Here is a 21,355-nt window from a genome sequence, read left to right as displayed (position 1 = left end):
TAAAATGTGCTGATAGTCATCTAAAAGTGGATATATAATTTCTTATGAAAATATACTTTCTTTTTGAATAATCTCTTTTGGTTTTAATAGGACTTAGATAAAATTACTATGTATTAGGTATAGGGGAATGGTCATTCAGTCAATTCACATTTATTCATTGTTCAGAGGCTTTGGACGCTGTCCTAAGAACTGATCACAGGGGCGCCTGGGTGGCTCAGTTGGTTGGGCGACTGCCTTCGGCTCAGGTCATGATCCTGGAGTCCCGGGATCGAGTCCCACATCGGGCTCCCTGCTCGGCAGGGAGTCTGCTTCTCGCTCTGACCCTCCCCCCCATGCTCTCTCTATCTCATTGTCTCTCTCAAATAAATAAAATCTTTAAAAAAAAAAAGAACTGATCACAATAAAATGAATTTATTTAAACATGATTAATTTATATTCTTTTTTTTTTTTTAAGATTTTATTTATTTATTTGACAGAGAGAGACACAGCGAGAGCAGGAACACAAGACAGGGGGAGTGGGAGAGGGAGAAGCAGGCTTCCCGTGGAGCAGGGAGCCCGATGCGGGGCTCGATCACAGGACCCTGGGATCATGACCTGAGCCGAAGGCAGACGCTTAACGACTGAGCCACCTAGGTGCCCCAATTCTTTTTGGAAACAAATGCTATCCTTACTGGAAGAAAATTTTTCAACTTTTATATAATGTTTCCCTATAATTTTCACAGCTTTAATCTTTAGTCAGTCTAAATTTAGCAGTGAAGACAAGTAAGAATTATTTCACCTTCTGACTTTAGTTACTATTTGTTATCAGTCAACAGTAATTTAATATTTATTATCTGATATTAAAATATAAGACTGTGAATGACTGTAAATGTCCACGAGATTCTCAGTCAAGTTGACTCAAACATTTTTGACACTTAGTATCTCCCATGACAGAAGGCCTAAAGATAAGGTGAATTCTAGACAGGCATCATTGGGGCTATGGTTCTATTCCTTCTTGATTTTCTTGTCTGTACTCTGTTCCTTACATCAATGTTTTTGTCCCCACGCTGACAAACTTCATGATTATGTCAAAGCAAAATTTGCACTAGACAAAGTCAAACAGACATTGAAGATCTTATTCAAAGCTATTGGGTGGACCTAGAAGGTGTAATGCTAAGTGAAATAAGTCAGAGAAAGATAAATACCATATGATTTCACTCATATATGGAATTTAAGAAACAAAACAAACAAACAAAGAAAAAAGAGACAAACAAATGAACAAAAACCCAGACTCTTATATACAGAGAAGACAGTGGTAGTTTCTAGAGGGGAAGTGAAAGGCGGGGATGGGTGAAATAGAAAAAGGAGATTAAGAGTACATTTATCATGATGAACACTGAGTAATGTATAGAATTGTTGAATCATTATATTGTACACCTGAAACTAATATAACACTGTATGTTAATTATACTTCAATAAATAATAATAACAAAGCTATTGCAATAGGAGAGAGTGGTCAGAACTGAGTCTAAACTCAACTATGGTGAAAAGCGGGAGGATTTTTAAGAGCTAGGGTGGGGTGTATCATAGGCCATCTGTGTGGCCTATCCTAATTGGCTAATGCCTAATTGGCTATACCCAAAAGAAAATTAAGCTATCACATACCTTTTGAAACTACTTAGAGCAGGGCGCCTGGGTCGCTCAGTCGTTAAGCGTCTGCCTTCGGCTCAGGTCATGGTCCCAGCGTCCTGGGATCGAGTCCCACATCGGGCTCCCTGCTCTGCGGGAAGCCTGCTTCTCCCTCTCCCACTCCCCCTGCTTGTGTTCCTGCTCTCGCTATGTCTCTCTCTGTCAAGAAAATAAATAAAATCTTTAAAAAAAAAAAAAAAGAAACTACTTAGAGCAAAGGGACTTGCAGAAGGTAGGCTCCTACTCACCCATGGAATTGGGAGGGAGGGGCTCCATCTTCCTTGAGGATTACATTTCAAGGAGATGGCTTTAAATCCTTGAAAAAGACAGTCCTGGTTTGTAAAACTGACAAGAGTCTTGTTAAAAGATCTATATCTCAAAAGAGCAAAAAAAAGATTTACAATTACAAGTTTTCTAAAGTAAAGGTCATAGGAAAGGGAAGTCATGGCCTGCTGAGTCAGGAAGAAACCTGTCTAAAGTTTAGTTAAGCTGAGGGGACTATTAAGGCTGTCTTGATCAGTTATAATGTGTTTTTTAGTAACAATTAAAACAGCCTGTTTCTTTAAGGGAGCACAAGGAGGGGGAGTGTCAGAGGGAGAGGGAGAAGCAGGCTCCCTGCTGAGTAGGAAGCCCAATATGGGACTCGATCCCAGGACCCTGGATCATGACTGGAGCTGAAGGCAGCCACTCAACCGACTGAGCCACCCAGGCACCCCAGAAATAGGGATTTTGTTATTGGTTTACACTCACCCTGGAATTGGCAATGGAGAGACTACTTGAGTTAAATTTGGATTCTACTGGAAAAAAGAAAGGAGAAATGAATCCTGTGTAGGCAAAAACCATTGCCACTATGTCCTATTTTAAAGATTTTCTTCATTTATTTGTGTGTTTTATTTGGGAGAGGAATATAAGCAGTTGTTTAATGGGTATAGGGTTTCAGTTTTGCAAAATGAAAAAGTTTTAAAGATTGGTTGTGTGATGTGATTATACTTAACACTATTGAACTATATACTTAGAAATGATTAAGATGATAAATTTTATGGTCATGCATTTTTAATACAATAAAAAATGTAAAATATATATCTATTCATAAAAATATTGGAGTAATTGAGGATAATTTAAATTAGTTAACCATTTTTTATTGTCTAATCATTCTGTTTGTGAAATTTTGTTTTTAATTCTTATGAATAGATTTTGCTCTTAAGGATATTTTAATTTTAATTTTTGTCTCATAATAATATGAATCAGTGCAAACACTGTGGCACTGAACATAATTTACTATCCTCTGGAAATATTTATTATATTAGCCTGTTAAACACATTGGAGTCAATTAGCTTATCTTCAGGACAAAAGGCAGAAAAATACAATGCAGGTATATAAGCCACTAGGGTGACACACTTTAAACCCACAAATTGTTTAGAAAACTGTAAACTTACTCCTTATACACATCTAAAACTACCATTGTCTCCCGCACAAGAATATATACAACTCTTAGCTGTACTATAAGGAAGTGACTAGGTTTTACTTCTGAAAATAGGACATGGAAAAAGCTTTGATTCTATTAAGGAAATAATTTTAAAAGTTGGGCATGGATATAAAGAAAGATACATAAGAAATAAAAATATCTTATGGACATATAATATTGTAGGACAAAGTTTCAGAAGTTAATGTCCCATGAGAAAGTTATTTTGGAACAACGTAAAGCATACAACTTTCCTAATCATGACAAATCTTCTAAAATAAATGTGAAATACTTCTCCATTAAGATAAGATTTATGGGTTCTGTTTTATGAGTCATTAGTACATGAATATACTTCTTGCATTAAGAAGGACATATGCCAGCTTGTTAAGAATTAATAAAATTGGGTAATGACTATAATTGTTCACTTAAATTTTGTTTTTCTAGAATACAAACTTACAAGTTTATTAAATTTTTAGATATAAACTTTATAAGTTTATTCCAAGATTATTCAGAATATTTAGACCTATCCAATATAACTCCATTCAAATAAGGGAAGCATAATTTTACCAATAAGAAGTTGGTTCTTGACAATTTAATTGGATGGTTTATTTCACAAACTCAACATTTGCCTAACTAGTAAATTAGAATGTTAAAAAGTGGAAGTAGAGTTATATATTATGAAACCCCCTTAACTATCAGCCTCAGCCAACCATGTACTTTTGACTGTCTGAAACTCAAGAGATAAGGGGTCGTTGGGGAGGAGAGGAGAAAGAGAACTCAAAGCCACCTGGATAAGCTATTGTAAATCCACTTGATAAAATGGTGAAGTTACCTTATTCTCAATCCTTCATATTACTTTTTGTTTTCAAGAAAAACAACTACTTATTTTAAGGACGGGATTATATACCTGTAGTTATAATAACTTTTTTTTTACAAATATAAAGTTTGCTATATAAAAAAGTTCAGGAATAATTTTCTATTTAGTTTGAGATACATTTATTAGTATTCAAGTTATGAATTTGTTTACTTTGATAATTTTTAGTACTGAATTAATAGTGATTATTTGGGATCACTTGGCTTTTCTATGTGTAAATGACTTATAAATGGGGAATTTTGTCACCATTTTTTGACATTAGCATATTATTTTTTTTTAAAGATTTATGTATTTATTTAAGAGAGAGAGAGAGGGAGGGAGGGGCAGAGGGGGAGGGAGAGAGAGACTCTCAAGCAGACTCCCTGCTGAGCACCAAGCTTGATACCAGGCTCCATCTCAAGACCCTGAGATCATGACCTGAGCTGAAATCAAGAGTCAGACGCTTAACCAATTTGCCATCCAGGCACCCCTGCCATTAGCATATTCTTATATTTTACTTCAAATAAAACAGCAGCAATATAGTATCATCAGAAAAGAACTATCAAGAGAAATGATAGAAAAAAAACAAAAGTTACATCACATCAATGTTTTCCATTTCTCTTTAAATAAAAATTCTATAAGCTATGTAGCCATTATTAAAAGAAAAAAACTTTAGAAAAGCAACTGAAATGCTAACAATATCACTTTTAATCTGTCCAAATTTTTAGGAAAGGATAAAAATCCGGATATTTAAACCTAGCACTACAAGTTACCTTTACCCTGTGGACATTTGTTTATATAGACCAAACAGCTATGAAACTGAGCTGTGTTTTTGGCACTCTAAGGGACAAAGACATAAGAGCCAAAAACCAGGTTTATGCACAAGACAGAGTCTGATACCCTTCCCCATCTTAAGCTGAGAACTGATTGGCTATAATTTCATGGCAAAACTAACTGGAATTATTAGGACTTCATCAATAATTCAGTTTAGTGTTCTGGCTCCTGAATGGTCCAGTGAACTTCACATGTATAATTGGACTAAATATTTCCTGGAAATATAGTGCCCTTAGGATTCCAGATGAAGCTAATGAAATTCTTTTCTGGGAAAAAGATCTGCTAACTCAGACCTCAAATTACCCCATAAATTAATTTTCACACAGTGTTCAAGTTATAGCCTAAAATAACTAGACACACAATAAGACAGAATAAATAAAAATCAGTGAAAAACAAAACAAAAAACAGCACAAAAACTTGAGATATTGAAATTATCAGACACAGGTTATAAAATAACCAACTTTAAAAGACATGGGGGAAAATCTTGAAAATAATTACAGACAGCAAGAAACTATAAAAAGTAAAGTGCTGATTTAGAAAAGAATCAAATAGAAACTCTGAAAGTGAAAAACACAAAAATTAAAATTAAAAACTATAGATTAAACACAACTAAATGAAGCTTATTAATCAGAATTATTAAAGAATATAAAGAAGATATGGAAAATACAAAATAGAAAATAGACATTGAGGATACTATAAATATTATAGTAATCTATTACTTATATCTTCTGTAATATATATTTGCAATAGAATGAGAAAACTTCAATTTTTTTTAAAGATTTTTTTATTTATTTGAGAGAGAGGGTGGGTAGGAGCAGAGGTTGAGAGAGAGGGTCAAGCAGACTCTGCACTGAGCATGGAGCCCGACATGGGGCTCAATCCCAGGACCCTGAGATGATGACCTGAGCTGAAACCAAGAGTCAGACCTTAACTGACTGAGCCACCCAGGTGCCCCAGAAAACTTTAAAAAAAAAAAATCTAACCTGGAATATTATACCCAATGAATATATATTTCAAAATCACTTTCAAAATACACATTTTCAAGCACATGGGTCGCTCAGCTGGTTAAACGTCTGCCTTCACCTCAGATCATGATCCCAGGGTCCTGGAATCGAGCCCTGAGTTAGGCTCCCTGCTCAATGGGGAGCCTGCTTCTCCCTCTGCCTCTGCCCTTCCCCCTGCTTGTGCTCTTTCTTTCAAATAAATAAATAAAATCTTCAAAATACACATTTTCAAAGAAATATAAACATACAATTCACCACCCAGAGAAGTACACTAAAGTAAATTATAAAGGATATATGTTAGTGTAAAGCAAAGTGATCCAAAATGGAAGATTTGAGGATAGGAAAGAATGAAGAGCCAAAACAGTGGGGTAAATATTTGCAGAAGGGAGAACAAATGAGCATTAATTGTCTAAAACCAGCAAACAAATAAGAAAAAAGACCCAAAACAAGAAAATGTTTTGGATTATAAAATAGAGAATTAAAACAAATACAGAAATAGTACATAAACTGACAGAGAATAAACTATTCCAGTAATTTAAAGTAATTAATTTATCAAGTAAGAGAGCAAAAGTTTTGATTCAAGTTACATTTGGTAAGTAGAGAACGTGTGTTGCAATCCAGATGAACCAATACAGAAGACCTGATTTTCAAATCAAACTCCTAACCCTTATCAAGTTTTACTATTAATTTCAAGAATAGACTCTGAGAAACAAAGTGAGAGTTCTAGAGGGGAGGGGGGTGGGGGTTGGGCTAGCCTGGTAATGGGTATTAAAGAGGGCACGTACTGCATGGAGCACTGGGTGTTATACGCAAACAATGAATCATGGAACACTACATCAAAAACTAATGATGTAATGTATGGTGATTAACATAACATAAAAAAAAATGAATAGAGGTGATAAAGAGGATCTGCAGAGCAGGGGGAGGTATGGGCATTGAGGTAGCTACTCAAGTCTTTCCTTCTCTTAAGGGATATCCAGTCTCTGGTCCAGACTGGAAGTCATTTCTAAGTGAGGTACATAAATTATCACCTCACACAACTGGGAGGGTTCATTCATGTCCATTTCATACTTCCAGTTTACATGATGTATTCTTAGAGAAAAATGCTTCATGGGCGCCTGGGTGGCTCAGTTGGTTAGGCGACTGCCTTCGGCTCAGGTCATGATCCTGGAGTCCCTGGATCGAGTCCCGCATCGGGCTCCCTGCTCGGCAGGGAGCCTGCTTCTCCCTATGACCCTCACCCCTCTCATGTGCTCTCTCTCTCTCATTCTCTCTGTCTCAAATAAATAAATAAAATTTAAAAAAAAAAAAGAAAAAAATGCTTCATAAATTTATGGATTCTAAAAGGCTTATTACTATAAGTAATCCTTTAGCCTGAGATTCCTCTTTAAAACATTCCATAAAGATTTACCTCCTAGAAAATATCATTAATCTGTTTACCTAGAATACCAGTAGTCATGTTGATCAGGAAATTAGGCCAGGTCACCTGCCTTGTTTTCTTTCCCCTGGGTACATCCTTCCTGTAATCTGGAAAGGAATGAATTAGAGGTTAGCTGTTTAACTCCTTCCTTTCCACTATGGTAACCAATGAAAGAAGCAAAATATGTAACTCTCGTATTGGTACAAAAGACAAAGTGGAATGGTAACAGAATAATCATTTAATTCTACAGAAGGCAAAAACAGAGGACAAATAGAAAGCATAAAATAAGATATAGAATTAAATGTAAATATTGTGGTAATCATATGTTAAATGTACAAGTATGTTTGAATTCAAAGATGATAATTATTTGATAAAAAATAAAATCCAGTCATAAGTTGTTTGTGATAAATCTGAAATAGAGTAATATAAAAAGGATTAATGTAACATTTACATTCAGATAGGCATGTAAATACCAACCAAAAGAAAGCAATTTTAAGTACATTGATGACATTCAAAATATACTTTGTTGCAAAAAGCATTATTAGAAATAAAAGTTACTTCAAAATGATAAAAAGATTCAATTCACCAGGAAAGTGTGCTATTTTAATTTGTCTCAATAATGTTCTTAAATTATGTAAGGCAATTGAAATAAATCCATAATCATAGTGGTTGATTTTATTTGTTTATTTGTTTATTTATTTATTGTCATCTATATCAAGTTAGGGATTCATTTATCCAACAAATAATTGTTCAGTGCCTATTGTGTACCAAGAACCATTTTTTCCAGCTTTATTGAGGTATAATTGACAATTAGAATTGTAATATTTTATAAAGTGTACAATGTGGTGATTTCATATACTTTCTACTTTATGAAATGATTACCCCAATCAAGCTAATTAATATATTCATCACATTACATAGTTATCATTTTGTGTGTGTGTGGTGAGAACACTTAAGATTTACTCTCTTAGAAAATTTCAAATGTACATTATTATTAACTATAGTTACCACATTGTGCATTAGGTCTCCAGAACTTATTCTTTTTAAAACTTAAAAAAGTTTGTACCTTTTGGCCAACATCTCCCCTTTTCTCCCAGCCTCCAACCCCCAGTTACCAAATGTTCTATATTCTGTTTCTTTGAGTTCAACTTTTTAAAAAAAATAGGTTTCCCCATGTAAGGGATGCCATACAGTATTTGCCTTTCTCTTTCTGGTTTATTTTACTTACATAATGCCCTCCAGATTAATTCATGTCATTGCGTATGGTAAGATCTCCTTTTTATTGGCTGAATAATATTTATTTATCCATTGATCAACACTTAGGTTGTTTCAGTGTCTTGGCTGTTGTAAATAATGCTGCAGTGAACATGGAGGTGCAGTTATCTTTTCAATATAGTGACTTCGTTTCCTTTAAAAAAATACCCAGTAGTGGAATTGGGGAACATATGGTAATCAATTTTTAATTGGTGGTCAATTTTTTTTTTTTTTTTTTGAGAAATCTCCTTACTGTTTTCCATAGTGGCTGTACTTATTTATTTATTTATTTATTAAACAATGTTTTTTTTTAATTTGACACAGAGAGCATAAGCGGGGGGAGCAGCAGGCAGAGGGAGAGGGAGAAGCAGTTTCCTGCTGAGCAGAGAGCCCAACACAGGGCTCAATCCCAGGACCCTGGGATCATGACCTGAGCTGAAGGCAGACACTTAACTGACTGAGCCACCCAGGTGCCCCATGGCTGTACCAATTTACATTTCCTTTCACACCAACAGTAGACAAGAGTTCCCTTTTCTCTACATTCTCACTAACAATTATTATCTCTTGTCTTTTTGATAATAGCCATTCTAACAGATATGAGGTGATATCTCATTGTGGTTTTGAATTGCATTTCCCAATGATCAGTGATGTTGACATCTTTTCATATACCTATAAGCCATTTGCATGTCTTTTTTAGAAAATTGTCTACTTTGATAATTTTTTAATTGAGTTACTTAGGATTTTTTTTTTTTTTTTGCCATTGAGTTACGAGTTTCTTATGTATTTTGGATATTTACTCCTTATGAGATATATGATTTACAAATATTTTTCCCATTCTGTAGGTTGCCTTTTCATTTTGTTGATGGTTTCCAAAGCTGTGCAAAAGATTTTTAGTTTGATGTAGTCTAACTGGTTTATTTTTACTTTTTTTTTTTTTTTTTTGCCAGTCCTTTTGGTGTCAGATCCAAAAAAATCATTGCCAAGACCAATGTCAAGGAATTTATTCCCAATGTTTTCTCCTAAGACTTTTATGGCTTTTCATCTTATGTTTAAGTATTTTATTCATTTTAAGTTGATTTTTGCATGTGATATAAGATAGAGGTTCAGTTTCATTAACTTGCATATGGATATCCCATTTCCCCAGCACCATTTATTAGAGAGACTATCCTTTCTTCATTGTGTATTCTTGGTGCCTTTGTTGGAAATTAGTTCATGTATTTGAGTGGGTTTATTTCTGGGCTATTCTGTTCCATTGTTCTGTATGTCTGTTTTTAGGCTAACACCATAATATTTTGATTACTATAGATTTGTAGTATAGCTTGAAATAAGGAGGTGTGATGCCTCCAGTCTTGCTCTTCTTATTCAGCATTGCTTAAGCTATTCGGGGACTTCTGTGGTTCCATAGGAATTTTAGGACGGTTTTACCTCTTTTTAAACTCATCTCTCTTAGTAATTAGTGAAATAGGCCAAAAAATTTGTTAAGTATGTAGAAGATCTAAGAAACACTTTAACAATTTTAACCTAATGGCACATATAAAATATTTCACCCAACAACTATAAAATATTCATTGAGCATATATGACATAATTATAAATATTAATCATGTGTTAGTCCATAAATCATGTCTCAATAAACTTCAAATGATTCAAATCATACAGAGTATACTCTTTGATAATAGTCTTAGTCTAGATATCAATTACAAAAGATAATTTAAAGTTCTCCTGTATGTGGGAATTAAAACATGTAAATCTGCATGACCTATTTAAAAGCCAAATGCTAAACTCTAAGAGCTCCTGGGTTGGGGTTGATAGGGGTAGATGTAGGGAAGAAAAAATAAATAAATAAAATTCAATTATATTATAAAAGGAAAAAAATGAGAGGCAAAAGAGCACAGACTAATTTTTAATTCATAAATTTATTTCTAGCAAGACTATGAAGTGAGTATAAAGGCAGAGTAAGGCATTTATAAGCATGAAAAGACTTATAAAACTTATCTCCAGTGTACACTTTATTGTTAGGATACTGAAGAATATACTTCATAAAAAGAAGTTAGTAAACGGGTTGAGGTAAAAAGCTAAGATACAAGAAACAGTGTAACTGACTGAAGAGAGTAGCAAAGAGTTTCGGGATGGGCTATAAACCTACAGGTGAAAGCAGATTGGAGGTGGAAGATTCCAGGAGGAAAAGTCCAGGAAAACAAACAAACAAAAACACAGAGAATAAGTAAATTAATTAATTAATTAAAATTTAGAAGAGAACCTCATGATGCCAGATTAATATCTATCAACCATTATTGCCTATCATATTACCATTGCCTGGGGAGCTCTAAAATAATAGCAATGGCTGGGCACCACTAACAAAGTTTTGATTTAATGAATCTGAGTAAGGTAAGTGGTGTGTGTGTGGTAGATTTTTTGGGGGGAGAGGGTATCTCAGAGGCAGAGGGCTGAACTCATCACACTCCTCATTTTATGGCCATTGTCATCATTGGTCTTTGCAAGATCGCACTCCTAATTTTCTTATTTCTTTTTATCCCTATGCCACACTTCATTTCTTCACCATAAGAATGTTCTTCATTCTTGTCACATGGAAGATGTCTTCACTGTAAGACACCATTTTGATATGTTTGCTATGTATTGTCTGTATCTATAGTAACTGTACAAAATGGGTATTATTTCGAATGCATGTATTTAAGTAATGTAAGTACTAAAGACTGATACATCTCATTCTATTTCTTTTTTCTTTTTTTTTACTTTCTTTTGAACACTGTGAGGTCACTCCATGTTGTTCTTTGTATTTATTCCATTTTTTTCTGTGGGATATGCAATTTACATGAAACAACAAGGGATTATTGACTCTCAGGATTCTAGGACAATTCTTCTGCTGGTTGTGCAGGGTCTTATGCATTTGCATTCATCTGTAAAGTCTTTAAAGGTTATGCAGCCTTGACCTCTCTCTCCTTGTGGTTTTCCACCTGGGCTTCTTTACATCATGTTGTCTCATGGTTCCCAGAGAGCAAAAGCAGAAACGCCAGGGAGGTCCTTTGAGACCTAATCTAGGAACTAGAACAATATCATTTCATTCTCATTTCATTGGTCAAAACAAGTCAAATTCCAGCCCAGATTCAGGAGGAAGGGAAACAGACCGTTTGTTAATGGGATGAACAATGAATAGCAAAGTTACATAGCAAAGGGCATGGACAAAGAGAGGCATGCTTCACTGAGGCTCTCAATTGTAACTGTCAGCCATGTAAGTAAAAGAAAAAGACCCCCAAAAATTGTAAATGGAGGAAAAATAAGAAAATGTAAAAAAAAAAAAGAATAATTGTAGACTACTACTTAGCTCTGAATAATATTTGTGTCACCATTATAATAATGTAAATATTATTTGTTAATTTGAGTACAGAGTGTGATAATTTTGGGAAGGCTAAATGGTCATCCAGCATCACAAAATATGAACAAATAATTTATGAAATGAATAAATTAAGGGAAAGCAGCATGGTATATTATTTTTAAATTTCAGAATAAATACTTGAAGAAATAACTTGAAGAACTGAAAGTTGTTGCCAGTAGGGAGTGGTTTGTGGACTGGAAAAACCAGGAATTCCTGCTTTCCATCTGGACCTTGTATCAATTTTGTAATGTGTGTACAAGAGTTATTATGATTGAATTTTAAGGAAAATCAAAACTAAATGAAACCCAAATGCATAAACAAATAAAAATAATTAAGTTGCTAATTTTTTTCTTAAAATATCTCTTGATTAGCCTCCCTACAACAAAATCTTTTCTTTTTTAAAGATTTTATTTATTTATTTGACAGAGAGAGACACAGCGAGAGCCGGAGCACAAGCAGGGGGAGTGGGAGAGGGAGAAGCAGGCTTCCCGCGGAGCAGGGAGCCCAATGCGGGGCTCGATCCCAGGACCCTGAGATAATGACCTGAGCCGAAGGCAGACGCTTAATGGCTGAGCCACCCAGGCGCCCCCCAACAAATTCTTCCAACAACTAACTAGCATATGTAAGACAGTGGTTAGGGCAAAATCTCTCTTACACGCTGTAGACTAGGATTTGAAATCAGCATGTTTATATTGACATGCTTATATTAACAGACTCCAGGAGGAAGTTTTTCTCACTGCAAGGCTGAGGAGAATGCTCTTTTAAAAAGGCACAGACTGTGCTTGATCACCCAAATAAATCTTTGAGTGGACTCTGAAATTCCACATGAAAGCTAGGCAGACGTACCTTCTGGCATGATAATCATGGACCATTCCAGAGCAGCCTGAATAAGGGTCCTTGGACTGACAAGGCCTGAATCCATTCTTGATTGTAACAACAAACGTTTGGCAGGAAATCTTTGTGGTTGTGGCTGAAGTGTGGGCTGGAGGAACTGAGGATCATCACTGGTGCATTACATTTTGCAAAAGAGTCCCGACATTCTAAGTGCTTTAGGCAGGTCAAAGCCAGGAAAGAAGCCCTGGTAACAATCCAAAGGGTTTTGCATTTTTGTATTATGTTTTGCATTTAGTTTGTATACAAGTCTATTTACAGTTTTGCTTTTTATGAGCCCCTTCCCTTTTAAGAACCTAGCATACAGGAAAAGCATATCCTATTTCAATTCAGGAAAACAGCAGTAAAAGAAAGCCTGTTTGATACAAGGATTTGAAATGGAAGCTATGCAGATGAACATGCTTGCAAGCTGTAAAATGAAGATATAATTTATGTAGAACTATTTTTGCGTACTATTTTTATTACATCCATGGAAAATATACATAGGAAAATGAGTGTAAAAAGATGCTGTATCATGTTTAGGCGACGGTATCTGGGCTATAGGATTCTGGATTTCTTTTTTTTAACCTCTAATTATTTGTATTTTCTGTAGTAACCACAAACTACTTTTATGATAGGAAATAGCTATATTAATTTTTTAAAAGACTTAATAGGACAGTGACTGTTCTATTGGAAAAATAGGAAAAGAAGCACCAAAAAATTCAGGATGCAATCAACTTAGCAGAAAGATTGTATTTGATAGTAAAAATAGCAAAAGAAAAGTCAGTTGTTGCACAGGGTGGGCGACTGTTGATTGGTTCTTCTGCTAGCCCTCTCCTCTTTAAACGCTCCTGGCATTCTTTTTTTTTTTTTTTTTAAAGATTTTATTTATTTATTTGACAGAGAGAGAGATAGCGAGAGCAGGAACACAAGCAGGGGGAGTGGGAGAGGGAGAAGCGGGCTTTCTGCCGAGCAGGAAGCCCGATGTGGGACTCGATCCCAGGACCCTGGGATCAGGACCTGAGCCGAAGGCAGATGCTTAACGACTGAGCCACCCAGGCGCCCAACGCTCCTGGCATTCTTGATCACCATGATTATAACTCCATCCACACTTTCTCTTGCTTCTAGCTGGGTCTCTCCTTCTAAGATGGCTGGTAAATTCATAATATTCTTATTTGCCCTTTACTTCCTGATAGCACTCTGACAATGTAAACAAAATCTTGAAGGCTGGGTGGGTTGACCTCATTAGATAGTATGAAGTTATTTATTTAAGAGAACTTAAACCTCACACCTAAATGAGGTATACCTGACTACCTAAACATAGTGTAACTTATAGTAAAAATTAATGCTTAAATGTAATATAATCTGTTTGCTACTCTTCCACACCTTCCCTCCCATTAATGGTGCAGTGTATTTCCCTGCTTGTTGACCTTGGGCTTGGCCACTTGATTTATTTTGGCCAATGAAGTATTAGCAGATATCAAGAAATCAGAAGTTTGCACTGTGCTTGTATGGTTGGGCTTGTTCTTATGTCTCAGCCATTGCCATAAAAGGAATTTAGCAAGATTTTCTCACTGGTCTGAAGAGGATAAGAGACATGTGGAACTGAGCTGCCCCCAAATGAGCCCTGTTCCAATCAGTCAACCACCCAGGTATGGGAACAATAATAAATTATTGTAATTTTAAGTTACTGAGTTTAGAGATGTATTGTTATACTGATATAGAAATTGTTACTGATAAGTGGGGTGCTGTCATTATATACATATTTAGAATTGGGAAGTGGTAGGTGAGCAATCTGTTAAAAGATATAAGGACATTGTTATAGGATGCTTTAAAATTTGCAAGCCTGTGTTACATGTTACATAATAGTATAGTAACTATCACAGTTTGTCTGGAACCGAGAGGTTTCTTGGAATGTGAGACATTCAGTGCTAAAACTGGGAAAGTCATGGGCAAATCAGGATGAGTTGATGACCATATGAAATGTTGAAATATTTGGCAGGGTTGTTGCTTGCAGTAACAGGTAATACAGTAAATGGACCTTAAGAACTTGTCCACTGGAGAAAGATGGTAGCCAGGTAGATATCAAAATCATCGTAGCTACATGTACTACTATTCTGCAACACATACGTTAAGGAAAGAATTATCCAGTTTGCAAGCAGAACTGTTGGCTTGGAAGCTAGAACTTTTTCTCAACTCTAGACTGTTCTGCTAGCAAATTTTAAAACAAGGATGCAGACAGTAAGATATACACTCAGGGTAAAAACCAAGTCAAAGATATGACCCCAACACCCTTTTGTTAAATTCTCTAGAAGTGATTAAGTGGTCTCTAGTGGACACTTTTAGCCAGGCAGTAGGTCTCCTAGAAAATGTGTGGGCCAGATATGCCCAAAAACCAAATAATTAAGTCTGGAGAGAAAGACATTTACCCCCAAGACTTGTGGAATTGGATACATAGAACGCCCACAAGGTATTTGGAAGAAATATCTTACAAAATGCCATAAATCTGAACTAAAAGATACTAATCCTGCTTTAAATAGTAAATAAAAATAAAACAAAAATATTTCTGGGCCCCCAACTTTCTGCACGCAGAAAGCAGTCTGGGAAAGGGAAAGCTGTTTCATTGCTAAAAAAAATTTCAGGGGTGCCTGGGTGGCTCAGTTGTTAAGTATCTGCCTTCGGCTCAGGTTATGATCCCAGCGTCCTGGGATCGAGCCCTGCATGGGGCTCCCTGCTCCATAGGGGGCCTGCTTCTCCCTCTCCTACTCCCCCAGCTTGTGTTCCCTCTCTCACTGTCTCTCTCTCTGTCAAATAAATGAATTCTTTTAAAAAAATTTCATTTTATAATGCCGTCTTCAGATATGTTTGAGGAAGATGAAAACCATGTGGAGCAGCCCTGGACCCACTGAGCTCTGGCCAGGAGCAAGGTTCCCCTTTGCCTATTCACAGACCCATGCGAGTAAATGCTCGTTCTAAGCCACTTAGAATTGGGATGTTTTGTTACAATCAGAGGTAGCTGGCTGACACAAAGCCCTTTGTATATGCTCACAAACCAATGTGAGGCTCCATACCTACTATAAAGGAAATTTAAAGTTGGTAAAACTAACAGATGTCTGCCCCCAAGAACTGCATATCTTCTTCTTCTAATTGCAAAGTGAATACTTAATACATATTCATTGACTCGGTGTGCGGCCTAAGATTGCCAGAATTTTGGAATGTGAGATAGATATGCCCTGTATCTTAGTATTATTGGAATATCGGGGGAATGTGGTCCATTCCTTGTATGATCTGTGCTAAAAAGTAAAGAGGGAATTGGAAGCAGTAAAGCATGTGTAATGTAAAGCAAAATATTCTGCTGACATCAATCACATGGCAAATAGCTTACAATCTTGATATGATATTTGGTTATGTTTTCACTGTAGAAAGAATGCCTCAGTAGGGTTTAAACCTCCTAATATTATGAAAAAATTTCAATGTTACAAATAGACTCAAAATAATTATAAATTATAGAAAAATTAAAGTTTACTAAGTGGAAAGCAAAATAAATACATAATTAGATGACTGGGCAAAATGATTTTGCTATGTTTTGGAAAATCAGTTATACATGTGAGTCTTCACTGATAAAAATACTAATTATTTTATTATTTTAATGAATGTTTGTGGTTTATTTTATTCTAGCTACTTAAAAATAATACTTTCTATTTTATATTTCTAGAAATTGCATATCTGCCATTTTCAAAGCAAAACTATTTCATAGCAGAATTAAGGATAAGTGGCAACCTTAGTTTATATGCAAAAAAGGAATGGAATAGGTTAATTTTTCTCTTTAGCAAAAAAGAACTTCCCACTATTATAATACACATTGGGTAGTCAGTCAAAACCATTTATTGAGTGCTTACCAGGGGCAAAGCACCGGGAGAATATATAAATGTTTCCTTAGCTCTTTAAATGTCATTTATATAAAAGAAGCAGAGAAAAAAGAAGTAAAAAATTGAAACCCCAAATATTAGAAAGGTATTGTACTAATATAAATTTCATTTGTAAAAACTCACTAAAAGATCCAAAGAGTAATTGGAGTGAATAGACTTCAAGGAAACTTCCTGAGGTTCTCAGAAAATAACTTCGGTTTATAAAAGTAAATGCATTACTGATTAATGCTGTTCACTCTTTTCTTAGATGCCTAACATACAATCACCTCCATTCCAAGGAAGTAAATTTTAACTTCGGTCTCTAAAAACAGAACTCAGTGCTAACTGTATAATTATGTGATTCAATCAGGAAATAACTTTCTTATCAATTCACTTCTGTTTCGCAATCTGGGATGCCATCAACCTTCCTATGAGGGCAGCTCCATCTCAGAATAGTGAGATCTTGACCCTGAGAAACGAGACCTGGGCTACACTGGTCTAGAGTTATTGTCAAGAGAAACTCGCATCATTGCCACTCATGTACCTGTTCATTGCACAACCCTTCACTTTGGCAATGAAGAAGCTAAAAATAGCCAAACATCCACAAAAATGCTGTTCCGACTTCATAACTTCATTAGTCATCAAGTAAAAATGATCTTGCCATCACCCTATTGAAAATAAAAAGGGAAACACTGTTTAGATTTAACATGCCCAAGCTCCACTTTGCCTCCTCTTCTCTCACCTCCTACTGACTCTTCCTCTGATTTTTTTTCCTCTTGGGAAATGGCATCACGATCTAGCCCACTGCCTAAGCTGAGTACTTCACGATCATCTTTGCTCTTCTGTCATAGATCCAGGTTCAAATAACTTCCAAATTACCTTTCTAGTTTTAACTTTTATTTCCACTGTCCCTGGCAAGTGATATACATTCAATAATGAGAATTGTCAGTGTCTGCTCTTCAGCAAGGCCCTCTGCTGTAGCCCACTGTCCTAATCTCGCCTGTAGCTGTATCTTCTCACGCTCACTGCACTGGACCATGTTTCCGAAACACTTCCAAATACTGATTTTGCACAAGCTAGGAGCTCTCTTTGGGCTGTCTTCTCCCAGTTTTTCTCCCAGGTGAGCCTCTACTTAATATCAAATTCCCAGTCTTCATAACTTTCCCTGATATTTAACAACTCCCTGATTATGTTCCTATCGAGTTTTCTATCCACTTTTAATATATCACTTGTCACCTTGCATTTTAGATGTTTGTCCTTGTTTCCTCTGGTGGCATCCTGAGAGTTGGAATTGTGTCTTACTTATTTTTGAATTTCCAGAGTATGGCAGAGTGCTTGAAATATTGAAGGTGCTCAATAAGTTGTTTGTAATTTTCTGTCCTCTATACAAGCATTATGAAAATCTTATGATTTATGGAAGACTTGAATGTAATAATGGTCTCTGTGCCATGCCAGGTGCAGAAGTAGTCATCATTTGGAACCACAGTTGATGGAAATGTTCGTTAGGCCACTAAGAGTGCTATAGATGTGGAGAAGTCTTTCCAAATTCAGCAAAAATACAGGACCTCCAGCTAAATTTGAAGGTCAGAGAGATAATAAGTTTAGTACAAGTGGATCTCAAATGTTGCATGGGACATACTTATACTGAAAATTTATTTATTCTCTGTCTGACCTTCAAATTTAATTGGGCATCCTGTTTTTATCAGGCAATCCTCCAGGTCAAAGGGAAGTAGACTGTGTACAATGGAAGAGAAGCAGTAACTCGGGTAACTATAAACCCTGGTTTGCCCTTAAGAGGACTGGTTTACATTTACTGTCTTCGTGTAACTTTCCCACTTCATGATAGTTCCCACTTTGACCTTCAAATATGATCTGATTTGGACATGGATCATATGATCACAGCAAATAGCAATAGTAGCTCATCTCATTATTTAACAAAGATGACAAGTATAATATTGTGATTAGTTTTAGCAATACATTGTTAAACTTATAACAAACCAAAATGTATAGCTTTGACAGCAGAGGAAGCCAGTTGGAAGAGTGACATTTCTGGACAGTGTGAAAAATGGTGGATGGAATTGGAAACACTTGTTCAGCTGAGATGTGGGAAACAGAGTTAACTCCTGTCACGTATATTGTAATGTGAAAATGTACCGGGTGTCACTTTAGGGTGGAGATAGTAGCAAATTTAGAAGGGCCCTTGGCGCCCTAAATGCCTGACCTCTTCTACCTCTCCAGTTTCCCCCTGCAGCATTTTCCCTCTTGTGTAGTTTGCGTCACATACTTTGTCCCTCTTTTGGTTTCTTGAATGCAGCTGTCTGCCTCAGAACCCACACATCCAGTTGTCCTTACTCTCATCTCTGTAGTGAAACAGTCTTTCCTCTCCTCTTCTCCTCTGGGCATCCTCCACTCCAGTCCCCCCAACCTCCATTTAAATCCCCTCTTCTTAGTTCATGCAATAGTACTTTTTTAAGCCTGTTTTTTTGTGTGAGTCCCAGCTAAACATTAACAGTAACTTTTTTTCCCCTTCTCTGCATTTATCTCAATTTATAATAATATATTTGTGCTATTATTTGGTGATTCTTGTCTTTTCCATTGGACTGTTAGTTCTGTGATTTCAATGTATTTGACATATCTGGCATTAAATAAATACTTGTAGCAAGTATGTGTGACTATAGGGAAACAGTTTAATAGAAGTAAAATTTAATAAAGACTCCAGCTGTCCAGATGCAAAATGGGCTGCCTTTAAATTACTAAGCTTGTGATCACTTGACATTTTTAACCAAAGGATGAATGACCATCTGTCAGTGATAAGGATGTTCCAGAAGGGTTTATACAAAAAAATGGAGTGGGAAGTTGGTGGCCTCTAAAGTCTTTTCTGACCTTTATATTCTGTGACTTACAAATGAACTTGCTTATAAATTAGAACTGCCAGTATTTTATAAATAATCTTAATTATTCTGAAATATTAATAGAATGAGACCCACTGATGATTGAACATTAAATTTCTGATCAATATTGATTAAAACAATGAGAACAAAGAGATGATTTTCCTTGTTTTTCTTTCTTTTCCAGATGAAGATTTGAAGACATAAATTAATTCAAGGAGGTGTCAAGTTGAAGTTCGGGATAGATTTAGAACTCAAGATTCAGGAAGTCTCCTTTGCATGTTGGATAGTGAGTTTCTGAATTCTTTAACTTTTTAAAACATAAGGAAAATAACCATATTATTTGGCATACTGAATGATTAAGAGTCTCATGCTCTACCGACTGAGCTAGCCGGGCGCCTGGCATACTGAATGATTAGAACTAAAATAATGTAAAAGCTTTTTCAATTTCCCAATGTAATTACAACTAAATTCAGAAAATTCTGCAATTTTCATTTCCTTGGTTTCTGACATCAAAAACTATATATGATGCCAAATATTATAATATGTCACATTTCCTTTCCATAAAATAAGTGCTTCAAAACATACATCTAATTGCTTCTAAGAACTTGTCATGTTATAAAAAAATCTGTATAAAATTAGACATTTGTAATGTATCAGATACCATCATAAAAATACTATTTTCACTAACTCATAGCAATGTTTTCAGTAATAACTGATGTTATTTTAAAATTTAAATTATGTGTTATTATGAAATGCATTCGCCATTATCCATATGCATGATGTTTATTTTCTTTTTGTTTTATTTAATTATTTTATAGTGCTTACCTAATGCTACACACTTTTCATTTATTTATTTTTTTTTTTAAAGACTTTATTTTTAAGTAATCTCAGTACCCAATATGGGGCTTGAACTTACAACCTGTGATCAAGAGTCACATGCTCTACCAACTGAGCCAGCCAGGTACCCCAGCAAATGCTTTTTAAATATTAGCTCATTAAGCCCTGATAAGAACCCTCCAATAGAACCACTTTTAATTTTTAAATTTACAGAAGAGGACACTAAGATAAATAGGTATTTAAGATGCATAAATAGATGTTGTAAGCAGTGAAACTAAGATTTGAACCAAAGCAGTCTGGTTGTAGATTGATACCCTTAATCATTATGTTATAGCAACTAAATATTAACAGTGCAGTCAGATAAAAAATAAGCAAAAGTAATTTGCTCCATTCCTCCCTCATATCTCTTACCATGTCTTAGAGGTAAGCATACTTAGCCTTTAGTATTCATAACTGTTTCTGGTAGATACCACCATAAGTATAAGCACCTTTAAATACCTTTATTTACTAATTTTTTTAATGTGTAAATTTGAACATACTACTTCTAATTCTTTTTCAACTTCCATCCCCATATTTTTGTTAGTTGTGTTTTGGTTATTGTAGTTCCTGACAAGTTATGCTTATGTAATCATTACTTAACTTAGAACCAAGTATTGTGAAAGACATATAATCCAATGCCATTAAAATCTGGGATCATTTTACCTTCTTTCCTTATAATTGTTCAGAATTATGCTATACTTTTCTTTGCTTAAATGAAGAACATGTCTTTATCATACAACTTTATGATAAAATCCACAGATTTTCCGTATTTTTATTTGCTTTATTAAAGAGGTATTATGATGGCCTCCTGATTCATTGGTCATATAAGTCAAATATCAGATTCCAGTTTATACATAATCATTGCAACAGATTTTACAATATGGCTATTTCCTATAATAATATCTGTATGTATGTAAATATA

At 35.3% G+C, this 21,355-nt stretch overlaps 1 long non-coding RNA gene across 1 annotated transcript in view; it reads left to right on the top strand.

Annotated features, from left to right (window-relative positions):
• LOC116631594 overlaps positions 1–19,909 on the top strand; it is a 40,130-nt gene extending 20,221 nt beyond the window's left edge. Inside the window, exon 5 of the long non-coding RNA XR_004299217.1 lies at positions 19,742–19,909. This is a non-coding gene — a long non-coding RNA (uncharacterized LOC116631594). The remainder of the gene's footprint in view (positions 1–19,741) is intronic.
• The last annotated feature ends 1,446 nt before the right edge of the window (positions 19,910–21,355 follow it).

This window comes from Phoca vitulina, unplaced genomic scaffold (genome assembly GCF_004348235.1).
Source record: "Phoca vitulina isolate PV1807 unplaced genomic scaffold, GSC_HSeal_1.0 scaffold5, whole genome shotgun sequence".
In the NCBI taxonomy this organism is placed as follows: domain Eukaryota; kingdom Metazoa; phylum Chordata; class Mammalia; order Carnivora; family Phocidae; genus Phoca; species Phoca vitulina.
This window is presented reverse-complemented; position numbering and strand designations above follow the sequence as displayed.